The sequence below is a fragment of the Stegodyphus dumicola genome, chromosome X1 (genome assembly GCF_044657685.1).
Source record: "Stegodyphus dumicola isolate Sdum_Otavi_A_Nest chromosome X1, ASM4465768v1".
NCBI classification, from domain to species: Eukaryota; Metazoa; Arthropoda; class Arachnida; order Araneae; family Eresidae; genus Stegodyphus; species Stegodyphus dumicola.
In genome coordinates this window covers 192,809,322-192,833,313 of record NC_140780.1, presented here as the reverse complement: position 1 = coordinate 192,833,313, position 23,992 = coordinate 192,809,322, and the positions used below count along the sequence as shown (strand labels likewise).

The window sequence follows — 23,992 nt, the reverse complement described above, 5'->3', positions numbered from 1 at the left end:
TCAGTTACTTTTGCTTGCAAATGTATAAGGAGAACTGGAAAGTAGTGCCGTAGCTTTTCTTCAAATTAAAACAAATGATTTTATAATGTACTTTTATTTTGAGTCTACGATGTAATCACTGCCATTATCTACGGATTTTTGCCACCAAGTGGGCAAATTTTCAATTATGGTCTGTAGAACAAAGATAGTTTTTCAACCAAAACATTTTGAAATTCCATTTTGACTTCTCCCACGTTGTGAATTTTTTTTCCGCTGAAGAAATATTGCAACACCTTGAAAAATGGCAATCAGAAGGCGCATATCTGACGAATAAGGTGGATAAGATAACACCTCCCATCCCATACATTAGTGTGACTAGAGTATTTTTGCTGAGTGTGGTTATGTCATGATGTAAAATGAGATAATTTCTGTAAGCAAATGCAAGATACTTTTCAGTCAAAGATCAGTTTACTCAATCTTATCACTGACAATAAAGGTGTGCAGTTATGGTGTGACCTGGTTTAGCACCTCAAAATGGATTACACCTCGAGTATTTCACCAAAGAGATAAAATTACTTTTCTTGGGTGTCAGCTTAGCTTTAGGACAGCTAATGGAGTTTGGCTGGGACAGAGCCATTGTCTTTTATGTTTGGGATTGCCACAAGTGTCACTTCTCATCTCCAACCACAATATGATCAAGAAATGCTTCTTCGTTATGTCGTTCCGACAAGAAATTACACATGATTGAATTATCAGCTTTATTTTCATCTGACAGTGTGTGGAATCCAGTTACATTTTCTGCTAACTTTAATAATCTGCTTCATATGTTCTACCAAGGTGAATCATCCTTTGACAAGGATTTCCGCTTCTCATAAAATATCAGTATCAGCAGACACTGTTCTTCCTGGTAACTTGGGCATTTACTTGAATCTAAAAGCAGCTGGATAAATATCAGAAATATTTTTGTAGCTTTAGTTACATTTGAGGCTTGACAATTCAAAAAGATAACTGACCAGTAAAACAAGAGAAAGTATGGCACTTTCACTCGCTAACAAAAAAAACAAAAAAAAAAAAAAAAATCCTGGACAAGTTTGGCGTACGTAGTCAACTGATTAGTATTAAACAAATGTTGATATGCCCAGATACAACATTCTTTACCGGTTCCCCTTTTTTACCTATCCGCATTTTAAACATTACTATCATGAATCAGAAGTTTTTAAATCGTATCTTAAAATGCAATGGAGGAATATATAAGAGGGGGGGTAAATGTGCGAGTAAATACGCTAATAGAAAGGCTGAGTGAAAAGCTTTGAAATCATGAGACAACACGTTTCAATCTGTAGTTGGACAGCCATGGTCTTCATGATTTGGTGACAGCTAGTTTGACACCTGCTACACTTTTTCATGGCAGGTTAGAAAGCCGTCTTTATGATTATATGGCAAAAATGCCATGGAATTTTGTATATTTGGTAGTAAGACTTTAAAATGTTGCAGTATGCATATGGTGGTTAAACATTCAGTATTCAAATGATAGATGCATTTTTAGACAGTAAAGTGTGAGAGATTGACAAAGTACCTTCTGACAGAACATCCATTGTGGTTACGGATGTCAAAATTTGCTTCAGCAAAAGCTTGCTTTAAGGTTCGCAGATAGCGAACCTTATGAAGATGTCTTGAGAATTATTTGCATAGAAATAATTTACACGAGAAAAACTCTCATTTCCATGTTGCTACTGTGTCATTGAAAGCATTGGCTAAAACTGATTATTCCACGCTACAATATTTCACGTAAAGTTTAGATTTAGTGACATGTGTTTCCTGGGAGTTCACATTGAAGAAGCAATAATGCAGGAAGAGGTTGTCTTCAGGTAACAAAGTGATAATCGCCACGCCCGTAGTGCTGAAGAGGATGTCACAAGACTATTCCATGTTTATGGACTCTTTAATAAAACGCTGCGAAAAGTGTAATTCTATATGAGAAACTCAAAAAGAAAAATGCAGGGTAAAATTTATACTGAATAAAAGAATCAAGTACAAAACGTTTCGATCAGTCTCCTTGCTTAAACAGTCAGAAGAAAAGAAAGGATTGAATTATTGAGTTCAAATTATTGATATAACTCTCCTTAATTGCTGCGGAAATGGAATTTCAAGCATCGTTAAATTATTTTTAAATATTTAACTTAACTGTTGACCTATGTCTATTATTCCACATAAACTAAATTAGATTCTACAACGAACCTGGCGAATTTTCGCACAGGCGTGAATAAAATACCAGCACAGAAGAAAGGTGCAAGATAACCCTTTATTAATTCAAACTAATTTAACAGAAAGGCATAGACTTCGTGAGTTACAAAAACAACGTTCACTTGCGGTGGTAACTAAACGTAGACTATAATAAAAGTCAAACCTGAAAATAAATAGTGCAAGAACGCACTTCAATTTACGCCGAAGAGGTAGACTCACAGAAATCTAATCGGCGTGATACTAAACTGATAAGGTCAAGAGGCTTACTAGCGTGACCGCGAAATAACAACGAAACGTGCGCTTGGCTAGCGAAAGAAGCTTTGAATAAACTGAGATAATTACACGTTTAAATAGCACTTCACTTAACTTTAAATTTACATCCTGGCGAGAGAATGTGAGGGGAAGTTGAGAAGTTTAGAACAGGAAAACTTAAAATAAATTTGTTATGCAAAATAAGGAAAACCTTACACTGTTATTAGCTGAACTGTTGTTACTAATTTGCTAATTCCACAGTATGATAGAATTTGTAATTCAGGAGGACCGTTCTACGAAAATACTTTGTACTATATGGAGTCTAGGTTTTTTTTTTTTTTCCAAAATTAAAAACCTAAAAAATCTACCATGCCTCCTCCAGTATTCAAATTACAGATCTTCCAAGTGCTAGCAGTTAAACCACGAGAGTACGGCCGGGGGAATGCGATAATTTCTTATATTCTTCCTCGCTTAAAGGACGTCTGGAAAGAAGCACAACACACAGTCAACCAAATCCAACTGGTCACGAATTTTCGTACCGCACATTTTAGTTCGAACGCTGTTGAGATATTCAGAATTTTTCGTAGTTACGAAACATGAAAAAGCAACTATGACCTCGCCGGGATTCGCTGGAATTTGTCCCCATCTAAATTATAAATAATTATAATTCATTATCATCATTTTTATTATATCAATTTCTACACTTATGGTGAAAAGATGTGCAATAATAAGACACAAGGCATCAAAAATATTTTGTAGCCCCCGTTTCTGGCAATAGGTTCTGAACATTTGATTCCATCGAACCAATGATTGTCCAAATTCCGGTCATGAATTATGATGCACACGTGCTATTAATTCGACTCTACAATTTATCTTCATGTCGTGGAGGGAGGGATATTCAAATGACGCTCCGCTCAATCAACCACTAATATTCGACTGGCGAGAGATTATGCTAGCGAAGTGAGACTTGCTTATCTTAAATTGCTTTCAAGCAAGCAAAGCACTGGGGAGGGGTAAGCTTTATGTTATTGAAAAATGGCGTTTATTTAGATACCCTGAAGATACGAAAGAAGACTGCAGTGCTGCATGTCAACACAGTGGCGTCCCGTTAATATGCCTTTAATACAACTAAAGCTGAGAGGCTGCTAGCACCAATGGCACGCCTCACCATTATTCCGCATTAATAAAAGGCATATCGCTACAAAATGGTTCGATGCATTCATTCAGTGGCAACGTCACCTCCACATCCTCACATACCGATGATCGTTTATGAGACAGAAACTATGATATAACACAAGTTAACAGCGACCCATCATCATATATTAACGATGATGGGTCACTGTCAACGGAAGCATTCGTAAAGGTTTGCTGGGCACCAAACCTGCATTAGACAATCGTCGCAAAACTTACCGATTGGAAATTGGAACAGTATAATACAAAAATTGGAACAGTTTTCGCAGAATGCCTCAAGTTGTTGACAGTGGCCCAGACATAGCTTGACATCGTATGCGGCGACTTTGATGTTCATTTTCTTGCTTTAGATCTTCTACAGCGGTGCACATTTCCTTCTCGGATCCATTGTGCCAAATTCAACCAACAGCTGTGGCATCAGTTTGGTTTACTTCAAGGCAAAGTACTCGAGGGATATCTGACTAAGGGAAGGGATGCCTTCGTGGAGGACTATTCTAAGGGAAACTGGCTAGTATACACGTTACAAATGGGGAAAACCATAAAAACGCCCAGGAAAGGGAATTCGAGCCTCGGACCGAACTACCTAGTGTTCAGCTACTTTTACCACTCCGCCGCTGGTGGCTCCTTCACGATGAGAAACAAGGGCCTGCCAGCGTTATGAAGCCTAAAGTGAGGTCTTTTGTGAAGTTGGCCGTTAATGTAATATAAAAAACGTGAAAAAATGGAAATACTACAGACGTTTCTGATAACAAAATTAGATACAAAGTATGATAGAAAGACAGCATTTTTTTTAATTGGTAATTTACAAGTCCATTCACTAATAGTATATCTCTTGTTGAAGATGTGCCAGGATTCCTATTTTAGGACAGAAAGGAATGTTCCTAAGATTTCCCCTTCAATTTAAACAAGGAACATTCTTTATTATTTAATGGAAACGTTATGACATTTTTTCTTTCTTTTTTGCTGGTTATATACCATTTAATATTTAAAAAGTCAGTTAAACGAGAGAGTGTTGCAGTATCTTATCAAAACACGAAGTAAACCGACGCATCTCAGAAAATTTGATTCGATCTCCTTTGCAAATAAACTGGGTTCTTATGCCCATACACAAAAAAATTCGCAGGTTTGAGCTTAACGTGGTTAGACAATACTTATAACATTTACTAAGATGTCGTTCAGCCTAACTTTCATAAAATATTCAGTGAAACTAATCGTAGCTTGAAAGGAAATGTTTTATGTCAAATACTGGAAGTTCCATGGTAGAAAAGAAGAAATATAGAATCAACGCAGAGGACATGACTAGTAATTCGCCCTGTATAATTTAGTTAATCTAGAAACTAATATAGAACAGTTGGTTTGATTATGGCAAAGCACTCGAGGGTTATCTGTCTAAGGGGAGGGATGCCTTCGTGGAGGGCTTTCTAATAGAAACTGGCTCGTACACTCGTAAAGGGAAAGCCACGAAAACGTCCATGCAAACAGCCCCTTCGCCGGGATTCAAACCCGGACCGAACTACCGGCGTTCGACGACTACCGCTCGGCTGCTGATGGGCCTATAGAACAGTTGAAATGATGCAAAATGCTTTTTGACTCAAAACACGTTTATTTAAAAATATGGCTTGATACCATTTCAAACTTTATAAATGTCAAAAGTCAGATATTAAAAGCTTAATTGTACCAATCATCAATTAAAGTTTTTGTGGTAAACGTGATACTTTGAAGCTTTGTTAAATTGTTTTTAAAATACAGTATGTGACAGGCAGTACAACGTAAAATACCGAGTAGAAAAGGCATAACCATTCGTGACTTTTTATAATAAGAACATTGCTTCAATATGAGGAGGAACTTATTAATTATTTGATGAAGTTAGAGATGTTTCAGTTTATTAAGTCTAAAGATATAATTACGCTAAAATAACCAGCAGTTAATTTCACTTAGCCTAAAAACCGTAGCGAGTTGAATTAAATATAGAATTTAAGATGAAAATGGATGACTCTTAGAAATTAGAGCTTAGCCGAATGTTTAATTACATATCGAACATCATAAATTTGTAAACGCTAATCTTAATTTGATTTTAAAAAGATATTTTTAGCAATTTAAGTAAAAAAGGTAAAAGATCGATCTGAAGTCATAGCCTTACCGACAGATGTTAACTCCCAGTGCAGATCTCAAAATTCCGCGTCTTAAATACATTTCTTCACCGTTATCCCTTTTAGGTTTTATTCATTTCAGTCTTGTTCCCTTTCATATATTTTGCTTAAAACAAATAGCTGCATCTCTTCACCCACCCATGGTCTATTTCTGATACAGCGTTACGTGATCTCTACACATTAGTGTCAAACTAGGAAATGTTCTCAAATTTTACATTGCAACACCCTATTCTTTAGAAGAAATAAACTCGTCTTAATAAATGTTGACCTTTTATTTTATTTTATTTATTTATTTTTTTATGAACGAATTTGTTGAGTGAGTGTAAATACATCTTAGTTATATCTAAATATATAATGAAAATATAAAGTCTCGTGTGGGGAACTGAAAATTAAATTTATTTATATTCAAAAGATAATAAACTACACAATATTTTAAGTTATATTAATTTAGTCAAACACAGGCGTTCAGATAAAAGATTTCATTCACCTTCATGCTTTCAAGACTAATGACTAAAGCAAAGCTCTTTACTAAGCTGAAATAAAGCAGCAATTCGATATAATTGAAAGTCTTGAAATTCTAAACAGAGAATACTTCCCTGCTAAAGGGTTAATGATACTATAAAACTCATCAATGGATTCATGGGAGTCTCCCCGTAAATTTACAAGGCTGCACATTGTATGTTCCCAACCTTTATATATAAAAGTGTTACATAAATTGTCGATGCATCTGTTTTAACTACCAAGAAAGTGTATGTTAATCAAGAAAACACCTACAAGAGGGAAAGTTATGTGTTCCAAAGTTTTTAATGGATATAACTCAAAATAAAAGAAATATAAAACGGCAGTTCCCCATCTTCTTTTTCAGCGAAATTACTCGAACTATTGCTATGTCAAAGTACAAGGTCATAAAAGTGTTCTTGAAGTGTGAATTTAAAAATACTTATAAAAGTGAGCTGTAAGCAAAAGTTATACAAATTGGAATGACAAAATAAAACATGGCCCACATTAACAACACTTCAACTTTTACAAACTCGAAAAAGCAAACAATGCATTATTGATTTACAGACCACCCATACTTCGACAAATTTTTCCCGAATTCTTTGAAAATATCGACATTTCGGAGCGTTTATAAAACTAGTTATTCGTTTTGACATTCCACCCAAAGTACGCTTGAAGGATGCGCGACTTTGCAATCAACTTTTTTTTCAACTGCGTACTTTTTTTTTTTTTAAATTTTTAGTTTGAAGATTTAATGATAAAAGAAATTTGAATCAACTAGTAGAATTTGCATTTATTTATGGATTTTCGAAACCCGATAAACTCGAGCACAAATATTCATAATTACTATAACGCATTAATTTGATTTTACGTATTCATAACATGTTACTCAAGTTCAGACTACTCCAAGTAAAACTGGCGATTTTTTTTAATTAAAAAGCTTAGCATTATTGTTTCACATTACTAATTAACACAAGTGTAAAAAATTTAACGAAACTTGGGAGTCCAATCGTTTCGCTTTTGGTATTGCAGCCTGAAATCTTCGCGATGAAGCATAACTGAAGTTTCATGACAAAGCGACCTTCCCGCTTGCCGTGAAAGTAATCGTGCACTGTGATGAACCCTTTATTTTCCCCAAGGCTATTCTATGGAACTTTTCAAAACTTTTTTTTTTTTTTTTTTTTTTTTTTTTTTTTTGTGTGTGTGTGTGTTTGTTTTTTAATTGTCTTCCGCAAACATTTAAGCTGCGTTATCACTGTTCAAAGTCGAGCGCACAAGAAAGCGCAAATAAAATGAAAGTCAATTTAACGTTTCTTCTTTTTTTACCGCAGTTACCTAGTCATTAATTTAAAAAGCTCCATGAGCATCTATATTTGCAAATGAATTATCCTTTTCAATTACAATTCGTATAGGAGATAAATTTAAATCATATTTCGTAACTGGAGAATAAAATTAAATCGCAATTAATAATTTTATAACTTCAAAAGTTGTCCTCGAAATGCATTTTTGCACTAATAATGGTAACAGTATCACCTAAACTTTATCAGTAGTCCGGAGCTTCTGCATCTTTTTGAAATGAGTAATATATATTTTATTTATTTATTTACTTTAAGTTGCAACTGGTATGTTTACTCTGTCTTATATTTCTTATCTCTGATTTGAGCTAAAGTCATAAGTTTTACAATTAATAATTCTTGAATCATTATAGGACTAAACAAAGGAACCAGATTTTTGTTCATGAAAAGTATTGTACTTCAGAGCTAAAGAGGTCAAGAAGGCATTCGGAGAAAGCTCTCCTTATCGCTCTTCTCTGGTACTCCCTCTTTATATTATTTTAGACAACTGTTAAATCTGTAATACTGAGACGAGTAATTTTAAGAGTTATATGCTGTGTATAGAATCGAAAAGATTTAAGCTCGAAAAAAAGGTATTCTGCTAGTGATATTATTCACATCATCTCTATCGATATCAAAATTCTATGAAAAAGACTCAGTCACTTATTTGCAATAATTTCGTAATAGGCATTTTTAGTTTATTCCTAAAAAAAAAAAGTTACTTACTACACTCAGGATGCTAACAAATCCTATATTTCAGCATCTTTAAAATAAACTTATTCTTTAATACTGTGTGGCATCTGTAGCAAAGCTGGCGTTTCGTGACAACAAAAATGACTTCCCTCCCCTTCTTTTTTTCAAATGCGCGCACGCAAGTAACACATACAAATCTTCAATGCTTTTGAAAAAACTAAGTTCGAAAAGATGTGGGCGAAAAAGGTGAGTAATTATATGAGAATTAAATTTTTGAAGCAAATATTTTAAGATTAATTTATCACTGGATATTTTTTAAGAGCACCTTCTTAAATTTCAGGATATAAATGCTTACCAGAAAGGGTACATACGAATAATATGCAATACATCAAACGACCAAAATAAATTATTGGCACAGTTTCAAGAATTTTTATAAGTTCACAATTATATAGGATCGGCAATTATTAAACATTCAGATGAGAAATTATGAGACTTTCAACAAGTATTTAAATAGGAAAATTATAATGTAACAATACAATTTTTCATCATATTGTGAGATTTTCAACAAGTATTTAAATAGGAAAAATATAATATAACAATGCAATTTTTCATCATTTCAGTCAAATGTTTGTATTTTACTGCGAAGAGACTACGTCATACAAAAAAGAATAGACAGGAGATACATTTAAAATATATTCAGGGGCATATTCCAGTAGAATATTCCGTTTTGTTTAAAATAAATAAATAAAATATGTTTATATTAAAAAATAAAAATTAAAAACAAAAACTGAAAGCTTTCAGTTTTTATATTACACACAAAAGGGCGTCTTTTTAACGTTTTGTGTGTTACCTTTATTTATAAACATGCTAAATAGCATGTTCTTCGCACTTAAAACACATAAAATTCAATTCAACAGCAATATCACAGAATATTTAAAAACAGCAGTTCTTTAGAATTCCCGATACACAGTCTCGCGCGCTGGAGATAGATTTTTTTTTTTTTTTTTTCGTACAGTGTTGCCATTGCTCGCTTTGAAATCGTTGAGCTTGTTAATTAAAAATTCGTTAAAGTTTTACAAAATTTTAAATAGATAATGAAACAAATTCGAAATTCAAAATCCGGGCTTCCAAAGGCTAATGTTCGGTTGGAGGATTACCTTATTTAAAATTTTATGGCTCTAGGTACCGTTGTTTTTTCACAATGCGAGAAATGCAGATTCTTCTTTATTTAGTTTCTTTGAATATAATACATGGCGATAATATTTGGTGGCAATAGTTTGAAAAGTGAATCGACGCAAAATTTCGTTTTGAAATTAATACGCCCTTTGGGCTAATAAATAAAATGAAAAGCATTATAATTATGTCTGTGCTAAATTAATGGTTCCGCTTTTCAAAATTTAATTCTGAATTTAAATTTTCAAGTTTTTTTTAAATTTTTATTTAGTGTTTTTACCCCTTTTTTCCCCTTTGCGGTCTTATGCTGCTTCTCATCTATTTATTGTTTAATCTGAACTTCAAATCATAGATTTTGAGAGTGAAGGTGCATTTGCCCCTCTCTCCCTATTTTTAACTCCGCGAATTTTTCTTGTCCTTTATGCTTGATCAGATAGCCTGGCTCAGTAAAAGTAGGCGGCCAGTGCAACTCTGATTAAAAATCCAGTTATAACCACGTGCAGTGCTGATAAGGACCACGTGTTTCTGAGACTCCTTCCCCCTTTATTTTCTTCTTTCCAGGTATTTCTTTCTTCTGATGAGGAGGGACCTTTAGCTGCCCTCGAAATCGATTGAGTGTTACAATATACTTACGCTAAATACAAGGTTGTTTTTACGATTTTGAAAAATCAACAGTTCAAAGTACTTTACTGTGAAGGAGATTTCAATATTTATGGTACTTGTCTTACACTTTAAAATTCGTTTCTATAAATTTAGAAAATACATATTACTGGTATATTAATTTCACGATGCTCTTTCATTACTCTCTTTTCTTTACAATAAACCATTTAACTGATGATGGAGACACACACGTTTTGCAAATTTTCACCTTTTTGTAAGCCTGGGAATCTACTAGTTTTAGATTTTCGCCTAAGATTTTAAGAACAGATGAACAATCGTATAGGGAATTCCTTGAATACTTTTGACCATTGAAAAATTGAATAAAAAGGAAATCCCCCTTTGTAAGAATTTGTTGAAGTGTTCGAACGTTTTATTATAGTTTAAGAACCCTGATCAACAGCTTTGTCCTGGAGCACCATTTTGGCTTCCTTTTTCCATGTTTCTCCATTCTTCGCCACAAAAGGCAGAACAAAGAAAATGCCTCCTCTATTTTCTCCCTCAATAATCCCGAAACCGCCGAAGGAAAAATTCCATAGCAAAGGAAGTGACTGCAGTTTGATGATGCATGCAGTGGTGAACGTGAACCAGTTTTAGTATTTAGAATATTTATAGAAACATCTACTTGCTGGATTCCTTTATTTTCACTATCAATAAAAATAAATAAATAAATAAATTAAAATAAAAAAAACAGGAGAAATGTAAATTTAAAATTGCAATTACAAGCAAAAATTTTCAATATTTACTGCAAAACAAAGAAACATATAGTTAGTTGCTGCACAAATAATCAAAGCCAAGAATATGCATTTATTATGATTCTTTTTAGCGTTCTGCGATGATGGGCGAAACAAATTCTCTGATATCGTTACTTAAATTAGAGTTTTATAATATTATGTAATCATCATGCTTAATCAAAAATTTATTATAAAAATAATAATAATGTTACACTTTCATTAACTTTAAGTTGTAAAAGTTCATCACACTTATTCTGTCTGCCTCTCAACTGCATCAAATTAATTGCTAATGATTTCATTTCGAAATAATTAAGAGGCTAATTTGTTCTTTTTGTGCAAACGAGAGAAACAATTATTGGCAGGAAACTTTTGCACTCGTTATAAAAATAAAGGACAAAAGGTTTGGCTCCTGTACGAGAAAAACAGACCGAATACATATTTAATTCCAAAATTCTTGACATTTGACATCATTTTTAATTTGCACTAGGATGCATGTTAAGAAATAAACTAGAATAATTCGAGGCTATTTTTCCTGCTTAAATGTCAGTTAATGATATTCTTCCCTGATTTATGTGTGCCTATAATTTTGACGAAATAGTCATCTTTAATCTCGTTCAAAAGGCCAAGGCTCTTATTGGTTGATCTAACTTTCCTCATTCCGCACTAGTTAAAATATTTGTAAAAATCCCATCCATAGGCGAACTGAAAATTTAAAACATTCTGCACCGAAGACAAATAAATAAGCGGATGTTGCCAACCCAGTATATCAGCTGGGAATACAAGATATCCATACCTACAAAGGAGAACTTTCTAAGGGAAAATGGCTCGTATCCACGTTATCCTTGGGGAAAACGGCGAAAATGCTCATACAGCCAACCCATTCGCCGGAATTTATACCCACGTCGAACTACTAGCCTTCAGCTGCTTCATCGCTCGGCCAATGATGGACAAAAAAAAAAAAAAAAAAAAAAAAAAAAAAAAATCGGATTAGAAGAAAAATTTGAGAAACCCTGAACGTAAGGAGTCTGAAGATGTTTTGGTTTGGTTTATGTGAATATGGGAAAGCCTCGAGGGCTATCTGCCTAAGGGAAGGTATGCCTTCGTGAAGGACTTTCTAAGGGAAACTGGCTCGTATCCACATTATACATGAGGAAAACCACGAAAACTTCCATGCAGCCTGTTCGCCAGGATACGAGCCCGGAACGAACGCCCAGTGTTCGGCGATTTTACCGCTTGACTGCTGGCGGGCTCAACGTTAGGAATCCATGTGTAATTGCAGTTGGATTCCACACAGAGTACTTTGTACAATGACATAAAAATAATTCGTAACTGTCATGTTCCCTAGTAGGGGATCGGTAAATGAATAATGATAAAAAAAATGCTATCTGAGAGATAACTTTTTTTTGAGCGAAGAAAATATAAAAAGCTGTACTTTTTCTACGTAATAAAGAATCTTAAGACATGGATGATGCTATAATTTGTATGGACGGTTAGGAATGTGAAATAAAGAACTCTTCGGCCAAGGTAGCAACCAAGGTAGAATAGGCAACTGTATAGCACATTCTTAACTAGCAATTATACAACCCAGTCTTGACTGGAAACTGTGCAGCACAGACAAATGTTGAAATATGGTGGGATTGTTGTTCTAGCGGTGTTATTCTTCGGCAGAACTTTCAAACTTCTGCCGTTATGTCAAGATAAATCTAGTTTAAAGCGGATAGCAGCGGTGTGTCACTAAGTTAAGCAGAAGAGACATAACAAGTAATGTTATGCCACAGATTCTTGAAAACAGGCTCAGCGCGCAGTAATCTGGTCGGTTGAATGTGTAACTGACATTTACAGTCGAATTAAGAGAATATAGGATTTCGCATATGCCATGTGGTGCAGAAGGAGAACGATGGAACTGTACAGTTGATTTGAGACGTTCAGGTCAAACACATTTAGTTGTCAATGTCACTGAAGAATTAGTAGTTTCAATAGACCCTCTCGATAAGGAGAATCGTCGAATAACCACCCGGGATATTGCACCACCCTACAGCGTCAGTCTGTCGCCCTGAAATTTCCACGTGTTCGGCCCACTAAAAGGTTCGGTCACTAAAAAGAACACTGAAGGGACGTCGATGAGGTCCGAAAGATAGTTGAAGAATGGTTCCGCACGCAGCAAAAGACTTTCTTCGCTGATGGTGCTCATCATCACGTGGAGCAATGGGAATGCTTCTGTTAACTGACAAGGAGATTATGTGTCAATTGATGATGATTTATTACACAACCATGAACAGGATGATCTTTGCATCTTGTGCACTTTTGTGTTGTTTAACCTACCAGACCGACATATTTACGCAGATATAATGTCACTACGGACCATGCTTCAGATTGTAAATAGGCAAACTAACAAATTATTGAAGAAATTTATCAGAGTCCGACTTTCATTTGAGTTCGCATTACAAATTAAAGTTGCTTTCCTGCCTTTCATTGCAACTTCTATTCCGCAGCTTATGAGCCAAAGAACGATATCAAGAATTTAAAGTTTTATTATATAAAGCGGCTGACAGTACATATTTTAGACGATATTACAAAAATTTATATTATAATTTTTTATTTCTTGATGCTGTTCTAATGTCAGAAATTTTTTTCTAACTTGTTACAGAAATCCCTTATCGCAAACTACTTTCAGCATGCTAGTCCAGCATAAGACATCGAAAAGACAGAACGGAGATGTGTCTATCGCGAAGTGAATGGCTACGAAAAAAGTCGTTTCAGTATATTTGAAATCTGATTTGGATGTTCAAAAAGTACATTTAATAAATGCCCATAATAAAAACTAATATGAAAATTAATTGTTATGCGAAATTATTAAATGTTTACGTAATAATATTAATATTAATGAACCTTACATGTAACTTTTTTTTTCGAACTAGATTAGTTATTCACGTCTTTTGGTGGGTATGGCAATGTTAAAAAATGTTATTTTAAGACTGATTCATAATTCAGTTTTTTTTTTTTTTTTTTTTTTTTTTTTTCGATTTTTTGAATGATCCTCCGTTTCTTTTATCGAATCGAATTCAGCGAACCCTCCTCCCCGATACGCAAATTAGATGAGAAATATACTTACTTGCGAGTAAATTATTATTAGCCCAAAGGGCTATTAATCTCGTTTTCGCATTTTGTGACTTTTCACTTTTCATACTGTTGTCACCAAATATTACAGCCCTGTATTATATTTAATAAAATTAAGGAATGAAGAATCTGCATAAATGTGTGTATGTTTCTCGCACTGTGATAAAACAATGGTACCTAAAGCCATCAAATTGAAATTTGGGGCCCACCAGCGGCCGAGCGGTAAGGTCGCTGAACACTGGTAGTTCGGTCCGAGGTTCGAATCCCGCGAACGGGCTGGCTGCATGGGTGTTTTCGTGGTTTTCCCCATGTGTAACGTGTGTACGAGCCGGTTTCCCTTAGAAAGTCCTCCACGAAGGCATCCCTCCCCTTAGGCAGATAGCCCTAGTGTGCTTTGCCATAATTAAATACACACATACACACACAAATTGAAATTTGTACCATCAAATTTTGAATAATGTACGTCTCCACACAAATATGGGCATCTGGAAGACCAAATTTAGAATTTGGAATTTGTTTTATTATCTGTTTTATATTTTGTAAAACATTTATGAGTTTTTGATTAAGAAACTCAACGATTTCAAAGCGAGCAATGGCTACACTGTACCGGAAAAAAATTATCTCCAGCACGCGAGACTGTGTATCGGAAATTCTAAAGATATGCTCTTTTAAATATTTTGCGATATTGCAGTTGAATTGAATTTTATGGTATGCAAAGAACATGATATTTAGTCAATAAAGGTAACACACAAAACGATGGAAAAAAAGCCCTCTGAAAATTTTCGGATTTTTTAAAAATTCTTTTTAAAATTTTAGTTTCCATCGGGTATGGCAAAATTAAACAGTTTTATTATTTACAAAAATTTAATTTCACAGTGTCTAATCGGAAAATATAGAACAATATACGTGATCACACAGTAATAACACGATCAATGATTCGCCTACTGAGAACTCCAATTCATGCGGCCATCATAATTCGCTGAAAATGAAATAACTACTCTACTGCACGCCATTTATATTCCCTCATTAAAAATGCGGAGCAGACACAAAATTCGGAGAAGTTCTGGGGACTCCTCTAAATGGAAATCCTTTTTATTTCGGCGAAAAACGGTTTTTGTTATAAACAATGCGCTATGCTACTCACACATGCCATTGTCTAGAACAGTGGTCCTCCAACTTTTTGGTGTCGGGCCGCATTTAAAATCCTACAAATATTTGTAAGCGCACTATACAAATTTGTGAGAAATAAATATGTTATAATAATTAATTCAAATGTTACAGAAAAAGAATGTGCGATAAAAAATGTAAAATTAAACATACTCTAAGTTTATACATTCCTGTGTTTATGAGAAGCAAAAGCCTGATGTGTTGTAGCGATTTCTTTAAGGTTTGGGCATATATTATCTCTTTTTACACTTAATTGTGGTGAGGGTGGAAAATCCTAATTCACATAAATATATGATGATGAAAATTGTAGCAAAGTATTCAAAGATTTTTAGATATTGACACATAATCTTCTTTTATAGAAATTTAAATGGCTTCAAGAAAAAATTCCTTATATTCAATCCTCAATCCACGATCAGTGGCTATAGTTGCTGGTTCTTCTCTTAATGTTGAACAAAAATTACTTGAAGTTTCCACGAATGAGACTCTGATCCAGTCGTATTGTTCAGTGTTAAGTCACGGACAACTTAACTGAGAACAGAGTTTTTCTTCGAAATTTGTTAGGCTAGTTATATGAATATCACAAAGTACTCAAGGGCTATCTGCCTTAGGAGAGGGATGCCTTTGTAGAAGACTTCTTAAAGGAAACTGGCTCGTATCACGATATGCACGGGAAAATCACGAAAACCAACCATACACGCAACCCCTTTGCCTGGAATCGAACCCAGGCCGAACTAATAGCCTTTTAAACTTAAATGTTTAACTACTATTGGAACTGTTTTATTTATGCAAATATCACTAACCAAGGGAAGTATTTCCAAATTACCTTCAACAGCATTTTCTTTTCCAAATGTGTAGTTTTCCCTGAAAAGTGGAAGCAGTAGAATCTGTAGTTTCTCCCTGTAGTTCTGGAGTTTTCGTCCCCGGATGTGAAAATATTTTCTTCTTTCACTTACATGTTAATAATCAAAATATTGAGCTGCTGTAACATATCGGCCAAATACTGTAACCTGGCAAACTAAAATTCCCACCGAAGGAGGTTACAAGATTAATTGTTTTATCGCTTCAAAAAACACAAGTGCTTATCGTATCGTAGCTCAAGTGTGCGGGTAACTACACTCATGTCCATAAATTAAGGATAATTCGGAGCCACGCGGAAATCGAACTCTCAAATAAATATATCACCTGTAAAATCACTACACACATCTTCAAGAATCATATGCAAATTTCAGGAAGTAACCAGATGACACTGATGGTACGTCACAATGACGAGAGTGTAAGAGAGTGATATATAAGGAATACAGGCAAAGAAGCAAAATTGTTCGCAGGCGCTTTATAAGCATTTCAGTGCAATAACCGAATAGTTATGACACAAAGGACGCATTTGGATGATTTTTACGTGGTAGAATTATCGGCCGTCTGAAATGTGGGCGTACCCAACTGGAAGTATCAGACGAACTTGGAATTGCGCAGAGTGTCATCTCCAGGCTTTGGCAACGATTCCAAGATGATGGTAATGTAAGTAGACGTTACAACACAGGTCGCCCAGAGTTACAACGCCGAATGAGGACCGGTATTTGGCAGTTACTGCCGAAAGAACCAGGCGGAGCACAGCCTCAGTCCTGTCTCGTCAGCTCTCTTCAGCCACTGGTACGACAATTTCAAGGCAGACCGTGTACAGACGCTTAGGGCAGATTGGTCTATATGCTCGTAGACCTGTCAGATGCGTTCCATTTACTGCAACTCACTGTCGCCTGCAGTTAGCCTGAAGTAGAGAGCATGCATTGTAAACTCCGCAACAGTGGGCTTGTGTGATGTTTTCCGACGAGTCCAGGTTTAGCTTGCAGTCTGATTCTCGCCGGACTTTCATATGGAGAGCTCCAAGTACCCGTTACCACCAAGAAAACATCATTGAACGACACCGTTACGGTGGTGCAGGACTGCTCGTTTGGGGTAGAATTATTCTGGGTTCCAGAACTGACCTGCATGTTCAAATTAGAACCATAACAAGCCAAATCTATCGGAACGTAATTCTGGAACAACATGTACGCTTGTTTCGGGGCGCCATGGGCGCACAATTTGTGTTTATGGATGACAACGACCGTCCTCACCGTGCAAACATCGTAAGCGAATGCCTTCAATCCGAGGATATCACCCGTATGGTCTGGCCAGCATTCTCACCGGACTTGAATCCAGTAGAGCACGTGTGGGACACGCTTGGCCGACGAGATGCAACCCGCCATCCTCCTCCTACATGTCTACCGGAACTTCAGAGAGCATTGCTTTTTGAGTGGTGTAATATCCCCCAAGATCAGATCGATAATTTGATACTCAGCATGCCTAGGCGTTGTACGGACTGTATTGCATCGTCTGGGAGACATACTATGTATTAACAATCATATCAACCATGTAATATTGTTTTTTTTTGTAATTCGCTCCAGGGAGAAAAATCGCTATTTTTTTAATAATATCAAACATATAGTATCTTTTTTTGCTCTTTACCTTTTGTTTAATAAATAAGCTTTACAAATAAGTAAAATTTGTTTTGCTTCTAACTCTTCCTTTGCCTGATTTTGCATTATCCTTAATTTATGGACATGAGTGTACTTTCTCCCTTGACCGCCATTCACCTTAATGAGTTAAAAGCAGCCGTCTGTGTTGAGAATCCATATCGGTATAAATATAGCGATTTGACGGGTCTTGTTTTAATAAAGTTTACTATCAGAACTAACTTGAGCTAAAACTTCTCTTATTTTTTTTCCCAATGTTTTTGGCATCAAAGCAATGAAATGCGATATCATTCCTTTTTTTTTTTTTTTTTTTTTTACAAATGATGTTGTAAAACTCTTAACACAGCATACGACTTCCATATTAACTGCCAATTATCAAAATAATTACTGAAAATGTTAAAAACGTCCTCACGTTTTGAAGGTAGACTTAATTCTGTGCAAAAATTAAACTGATTTATTATCTGACCTTTATTAATAAAACGGGCGAATGCTAAGAGTTGCGTCTTGTTGGTAATATCTGTTTAATGTCTTGTTGGTAATATCTGTATATTGTTTAATAGGCTGCTCTTTGCAAGAAAAATCGCTGTTAAATAACATAATAATCATGTGCTGACTAAAAGAGCTGTATATCCGTAATGAAAAGCTATAGTAAAGTAACTATATTTATTTTTATATCTTGACACATATTTTCCTGGAATACCGCAGGAAAACCACCAATTTAGACCCATGGGCTCCCAAACTGAGCTTATGAGTTTAAATGAGATAAGCATTAATATATTTCAGTGACGGTTCTGTGTGACACAAAACGTTTACTATATTTATATAAATATTTTCATGTTTTCACTTGCCTTCACATGAGTGACCGTGTCACATTTTTCTCTCCTCGAAAAATAGATGCAAGGTGTTAAATTAATTTATGAAGATAATCACTTTCTACTTCGAGAGACACTTCAGTTTCGTTTTATTCCTTACGTTTTTCAAGAGAATATAAAAAAATTAATGAATAAATATACTTATGAACAAAAAGACTTCACTTTTAGACAGAGCAAGAATGCATGTATGGTGAGCAGGGGCATGGCAAATGTGTTTTTTCGATTTTGCTCCCATCAAATTTAGCGCACATACATGGTCCCTTTCTGGTACTTGGTGCAAAGCTACCTCCACCGAAATTCGAGTTTTAGTGTAAACTACTTTTCTTTAAAAGACGCATATGCAACCACCGCCTGTGGCTTACGATATCTGTTAAATTCAGCCAGGTTTTGTAATATGCGATTTCAAAGATTAGCATAATATAATATTAACAGCTATGAGCGAGAGGGGAAAAAAAAGTCACGAAGATACTTTAAAATATCTTCAGTGATTTTATTCTTCTTTCTTTGTGCATGCTTTTTCAGGAACTATAATCATGAAACTGATCAGCGAAGCCGATCAAGACACCGATCAGAGGACTAATAAAATATATTAAATGCGACATAATGATACGAGAAAACGTATTCTTACTATGCAGGAATTACTATGTATTTCCTTATTTTGGAGCAAGAAACACGAAAAACGAGAAATGCTCTCACTGGGATTCGAACTTCGAGCCTCTCGATTGCTAGTCGGATATCACGAGGACATACGGTAAGGAGGAAAAAATTCCTTGCATTCTCCCACTTAAAACGGCTACGGGGTCTAACCGTGACCTTCGAGAGGGAGGTCTCCCTTTCGAAGGTCACGGTCTAACCCGGGTCAAACTCCCAGTATTCAGTGATCTTAACCATTCGGCCATTTGTGTGGCTTTATTGGTCAACCAACAAAATATTGATATTTCCTTATTTATTAAAAACTTATATGTGCTTTTTTTTAAAGTTTATTCTCAATTTTTGAAGCAAAAATCTAGTAATATTTAGTTTAAATGCTACATGTAGTTTTATTTTCAAGTTTTTTTTTTTTTTTTTTCCAGTTTTCTGCATTACAGTCAGGAATTAAATTATTAAGTAAGTGCATGAAACAAAATTTTTGTACTTATATCGATAAAATATTGTTTGTCTTCTCAATTTTTCACAAGCATTCACTGACATATAGTGGTAAAAAATATTAAACATGTACCTCACAATAAATTCATTTTTCATTTATTTTTACTTTACAGTTATTAACATCAGTATTTATAATTTTTCAGTGATATCTAATTTGAAGCACATTACTGTCTTTGACCAGTCTGCAGTGTTTCCTGTCCCCTTCGTACTATAAAGCCATTCATTATCCTGTTCATAGCACTGGAAGAACGCACACCATTGGCTTTGGTTAGCGAAACGCAATTTAACTCAAGGAAGGTGTTCCGATTGGACATACCTCATAACTGTCTCTGCAGAACTAGTTTGCGTATCTTCCGCTTCAGGAAATCTTTAGAAAATAAACAACCACTTTGAACGAAACGCAAAATAACCAGTTATTTTTAAAATCCACATTTCGAGCTAATTTTAATACGATTGAACTTACTCCCTTTTTTAAACTTATATAACATTTTGTAATGAGATTTATGGCCAAATGAAAATGTTTTTGAATTCTAAAATGGTAAATGCTCCGCCTTTCAAGATGATAGATTGCATACATGTTCTGTATATTCTGACAGCAAAAATTGCGCAAACTGAACACCTCGTAAATTTCGGCATGTTTTCACGATGTAAATCACGTTGAAATAATAGCAATTTACCAGCCAATAAACCCAAAGTTAGCTCAAACAGTAGTATGTCTAACAGTAATTCTGGCAGCAAAGACAATTAACTTTAATTCAGTTAAAAGCTCTGTATTTGTTAACCATTTACCTATCGAATTCAAATACGTTTAAAATTTTGCTAATTTTATTAATACTTTCTAATCTGTTATTAGTCATAAGACAAAAAAAAAAAAAAAAAAAAAAATGGTCGCAAGAGCAAACACATGTTTTCATTTGGAGAAATCTGCGTCTAACTTGTATTACTTCACTAATGAATTTATTTATTACAGTCATAAAATGCATTCTCTACAATGTCAGCAAATAAATTAACAAATTATTTTGTTAGAATTTTTTCTGGTTTCGTAGTAGTAGAAGTGATATATCAATATTTTAGTGAACACAGAAAATTAAATGGTTGATCTCTTATAACTCAATTATTATTTAATGAGAAACTAGCGTAAAACATCTGGCGTGAAATCGCGTAAAACATATTTAATAACTTCTAGAGTTATTTCATTATTCTCTGCTTCAACGATTTCTCACAACAATTTTATGTAATATATCTACAGGCAAAGCAGATTTTTATCAGTCCGAAGGGGCTTTGTTCCTGAAGGACTATTGCTTTCGTTTTGCAATTTTGCGTTGAAAACTGTAAATGGCTGTATCACTTTTCAAATCGTTGCCACCAAATACCATCGCTCTGTATTATATTTGAAAAAATTAAATAATGAAGAATCTGCATAAATGTGTCGATGTTTCTCGCATTGTGATAAAACAACGGTACCTAGAGCCATCCAATTTTGAATGACGTAATCCTACTGCAAATTAGGGGAATCTGGAAGCCCAAATTTGAAATTTGTTTTATTATCGATTTCATATTTTGTAAAACTTTAACGAATTTTTGATTAACAAACTCGAGGATTTCAAAGCGAACAATGACAACATTGTACAGAAAAAATATTTTTATCTCTAGCACGCGAGACTCTGTATCGCAAATTCTAAAGATATGCTCAGTTTAAAACTACTTTGCTCTAGTAATAAATTTTAGTAAATAAACTAAAACTTTGTCCTTGTAATCCTAAATTTAATTCATTTAACTTTCCAAAAATATCAGCCGAATATTGAAAATTTGAATTTCTGATCGAAGCTCAAAAAAAAAAAAAAAAAAAGGTTTAAAACTTTGCCTCTAGATAATTACATTACTACGGAATGTAATAAAGCGTTTCATGTTCACTGCCCCTCTCTTGGCTTAAAATCGTAAATACTGTTGAATTTAAAGCTCGGCTTTTAATGAAATTAAGGCTAAAGTGCAGAATCGCCCACATATTTGGCGCGTTGTGTTTGGCGCTTTTTACGAGATTGCTAAGTGCGCCAAATGTAGTATGCAAGTCGATTTTGCCGTTCTGGAAGGCGAATTTCAGAGCATTTTCGCACATGCGTAGTATGTATTTTAAATTGCGAATTTCTCTTGAGCGCGAAATTCGGAGCATTATCGCGCGTGCTCAGTATGTATTTTAAAATTTAGAATTTCTGATTGGTGTACACGATAATAGATGGTAGAGGTGCAGTTATTTTAAACAATAATTCGAGAACATTTTGAGAATTCGTTACTTTTCGTTGATCGGCTGAGCGGAGTTGATTACCCCTTTTCAGCTAAGTGAAAGTATTTTAAATTTTCAGTGTTTTGTAACAATTTTAAGTGTTTGAAACTTACTATGTTTTTGAAATGTTTCTCAGTTTTTAAAATCATGTTTTTGTAAGGACTGGATTTTCATATTTTTAAATTTTTTGGAAGTGAAAGCATTAATTTTTCAGGGTTTCGTAAGGATTTTATGTTCTTTAAACTTACTATGTTTCCGAAACGATTTTAGTTTTTAAAGTTATTAGGTTTTTTTTTTTTTTTTTTTTTTTTTTGAAAGAATTTCCAGTTTAAAAAATTTCCCACTTATCTGTTTGGCGCTTTTTACAAGAGTAAGAATTGGATTTTTGTCAATTTTCTTTGACTTTTTAAGTGAAAATAGGTCGATGTGTACACAGATAAAATCAAAAAAGTGCGCAATGCCATTTTTGTGCAATTCTGGGATGTTTTTTTAAGTGAAAGTAGTTCGATGTGTACATGGATACCGAGATTGTAAAATTCTTAAAAACGTGAAAATAGGTCAATGTGTGCATGGATAAAGTCAAGAGAGTGCGGGATGCCATTTTTGTGCAATTCTGGGATTTTTTTAAGTGAAAATAGGTCGATGTGTACATGGATAAAGTCAAAGGAGTGCTCAATGCCCTTTTTGTACAATTCTGGGATTTTTTTAAGTAGGCCTATATGTACATGGATACCGAGTTTGTAAAATTCTTAAGCAGTTTCTTAAGCAAATTCTTAAGCCAAGCAGAGGGTGATTCTGCACTTTCCCCAATTTTTTTATAGGTGAATGAATTTTAATTCTCCAGGGTTTTGTAACGATTTTAAGTTTTTGAAGCTTACTATGTTTTCTTAACCATGTTTGTTTTTTTAAATTATTATGCTGTTTTTAAAGGATTTTCAGTTTTCAAAATTTTGCTTCAACTTTTATTTTGCATTTATTTTACCTGTTCGCCATTGTAAATGTCGCGCCTTGCGTAATGTCTTCTGGAGGGGTTGCAAATCCAGGAGACAAGACGCAAGAGCGCGCCAAGTTGGCGATTTTGAAAAACGCGTCAAGCAATGGGAGATTCTGCACTTTCCCGAAATTAATAATTTTCACAGCTTGATTCAAAACAATTTTCAGGTTTTCGGAGATTGTTTTGGCTACTAAAGCTTCACGATGAATAGAGCGGTGAGTACATTTAGTTTCAGGTGCGACTTCATTTATTTGAGAAATAACAAAGGAGTGTTTTCTTGTCAAAGCACGAACTCCGTCACTGCATACGGCTATGCACTTATTCTAAGGAATATCATTCTCAGATATAAAATTGTCAATTACTTTGAAAATTTCATTTGCAGTTGCTGTGTCACGAAGAGATTTATAAAATAGATACTCTTTGGAAATTCGTTTTAACTTCATCGTATGTAAATTAATAATTGAACAAAGTTCGTTATATTAGTACTTTCATTCAATTGCAATGCGATATACTCACTGTGTTTTTATTTTTAGAATAAGTGTAACTTTTACGGAATTTGGCCATTTCATGAATTCGTCGACTTACTATATCATTTAATAGCGGAATATTATTACGTTGATTAGCCGTTTTTCTTTTAATAATGTTAAAATGATGTATTTCGCTGCTGGTAATATAAGGGGTTTCACCAATAGTTCGAGCCTGCCTAATCTCGGAAATTCTTTTACTAGGTAACTAACTCCTAAAGCCTTTTCAATTGAAGTAAGAAACCTTTCATCATTTGTTTGACCCACCAGCGGCCGAGCGGTAACGTCGCTGAGCACTGGTAGTTTGGTCCGAGGTTCGAATCCCGCGAACGGGCTGGATGCATGGGTGTTTTCGTGGTTTTCCTCATGTGTAACGTGTATACGATCCAGTTTCCCTTCAAAAGCCCTCCACGAAGGCATCCTTCCCTTAAGGCAGATAGCCCTCGAGTGCTTTGCCGTAACCTAATAAACCAAACCAA

The 23,992-nt window shown here is 34.7% G+C and overlaps 1 protein-coding gene across 1 annotated transcript in view; it reads right to left on the bottom strand.

Annotated features, from left to right (window-relative positions):
- Positions 1-23,992, bottom strand: part of LOC118183719 (uncharacterized) — a 78,622-nt gene that overhangs the window by 40,277 nt on the left and 14,353 nt on the right. The window lies entirely within an intron of this gene.